Source organism: Anarrhichthys ocellatus, unplaced genomic scaffold (genome assembly GCF_004355925.1).
Source record: "Anarrhichthys ocellatus isolate YVR2014 unplaced genomic scaffold, GSC_Weel_1.0 scaffold609, whole genome shotgun sequence".
In the NCBI taxonomy this organism is placed as follows: domain Eukaryota; kingdom Metazoa; phylum Chordata; class Actinopteri; order Perciformes; family Anarhichadidae; genus Anarrhichthys; species Anarrhichthys ocellatus.
In genome coordinates this window covers 22,772-24,924 of record NW_022280583.1, presented here as the reverse complement: position 1 = coordinate 24,924, position 2,153 = coordinate 22,772, and the positions used below count along the sequence as shown (strand labels likewise).

Here is a 2,153-nt window from a genome sequence, read left to right as displayed (position 1 = left end):
CACACACACACACACACACACACACACACACACACACACACACACACTGTGGTAGAGATGTCACAGTCTTGAGGAAAAGTCCTGGATTATTTTTTTTATTTTAGAAAAACAAAAAAGGTAAGAGCTGCTTGTTTAATCTCTGTTTCTCTCTGTGTGTGTGTGTGTGTGTGTGTGTGTGTGTGTGTGTGTGTGTGTGTGTGTGTGTGTGTGTGTGTGTGTAATTACTGATGCTATGGGGACACTTTCTTAATTTAGTGATAAGTTAATAAGTTAATTACGTTTTTATTATTTGCACATTCAGTATATGTAACAGCATAAACTCATTAACTGACAAACTGTAACTTTCATAATAAATATTATGACGTTTGACTTTACAAGTGAACAGTGTTCATACAGGCGCTAAATGAGACGAGCCCAGAAACAAACAGGTTTGAGAGGACTTGGAGACGTTGTGGGGACTCGTCCTCAGATTGGGGGCAAACACATGGTCCCCACAACGTTACATTATCGGGTTAGGAGTTTAAGTTTAAGATGGATCTCTTCAGAATGAATGTAAGTCATTGACCTCAAAAGTGCTTGAAGCAAGTGTGTGTGTGTAAGTGTGTGTGTGTGTGTGTGTGAATTTCCTTTACTTGCTACAGAGTGAGGACCTAAACACAGAGTGGCTTCTTCAAAGGCCTGTTTGAGGATTAAGACTTTGTTTTAAAGTTCAGGTTAGAGTGAGGTTCATGTACTCGTGATGGTTAAGGTCATTGTAAGGAGCTAAGGAATGCATTATGTAAATGAGAGTCCTCACAAAGATAGAGGTACAGGAGTGTGTGTGTGTGTGTGTGTGTGTGTATGTGTGTGTATGTGTGTGTGTGTGTGTGTGTGTGTGTTCAGGTAGCTCAACTCACAGTGACGTGTTGACAGACTGAAATGAGTCAAAATTATGATTTTGACTCCAGTGTTCCATTTTTTAATTTCATGAATCATAATTTGTATTCACCAAGTGATCCTGGTGTCTCCACCTGTTATGTGGACTGTATGTGTTAGTGTGCGTCTTTGCAAACTGAAGAACAAACAGCATTAACTTATTATTTGTGCTAAGCTAAGCTAAACTGGCCACTCAGTGATGAAAATGATCGGAAATACCTGAAGAAGAACAAAAGATATGGCACTGTTCCTTTAAACCAGCAGTCTGACATCCTGCTCAGTACATTAAAGTATCTACTGTGTTTCCAGTGTGTGCGTGTGTGTGTGTGTGTGTGTGTGTGTGTAGACAGATTTTACATTCAGGGTTGATTCCAGGTAATCAATACTCGATCACATCCAAATCTTGATTTACTGATGTGCCTCTTACTGGGAAGTCACGCCGTGATGAAGTCCAGTGCATGCTGGGTGGAAGTAATTATGATGTAATCGACACAGTCAGACGCGACTTCCTGTTTCAGGACGATGACCACTCTGGTTCTTGATTGTATTCATTCATTATTAAGGTGTAACGTTTTAAACTTTAACAGAACAAATTTAAGAGATTGAGTTTTGAGGGATACTTGAGATAAATAATGAATAAAAACTCAATATGTGTCGGACTGTGTAGTGAAAAGTAAATCAGTTTCTTCAGGACAGTTTAAAAGAAGAAGAATTTGCAATTAATGATTTGTCTTCTCAGAGCGTTGAGTTGCGTTTCTGTCTCATGTGAAACCAGTGACAGCAGCAGAATAACTGTATAAACTTCTCTTTCTTTGACCCACTGACCGCATGAAACTCTCTCTTTTTATATATCTGCTGACTCAGCGGCACAACTTTCATGTCAACACTTTGACAGCTCAAAGGTTTTTACTGAGGAGTGATTATTGAAACTATAACACAGAAGATCTTCTATCGATTGAAAGGATGGAGCCAAAGTTTATTACTCATACCCGTTTTTTACAACACACAATGTAGTAAACAAATTTCCGAAAGTGTTGAACATTATATGATATATTTATATTATTAACATTTTTATTACATTATTTATATACAAGTTTCTTTGTATCAATGTAGACTGACTGTATGTTTGTGTCAGTGTAGACTGACTGTATGTTTGTGTCAGTGTAGACTGACTATATGTTTGTATCAGTGTAGACTGACTGTATGTTTGTGTCAGTGTAGACTGACTGTATGTTTGT

The 2,153-nt window shown here is 38.0% G+C and overlaps 1 protein-coding gene across 1 annotated transcript in view; it reads left to right on the top strand.

The window, feature by feature from the left end:
- Positions 1-6: 6 nt before the first annotated feature.
- Positions 7-2,153, top strand: part of LOC116376786 (uncharacterized) — a 24,909-nt gene continuing 22,762 nt past the window's right edge. The window contains exon 1 of the mRNA XM_031838264.1: positions 7-117. The gene's annotated coding sequence lies outside the window, so the exon portion shown is untranslated. The remainder of the gene's footprint in view (positions 118-2,153) is intronic.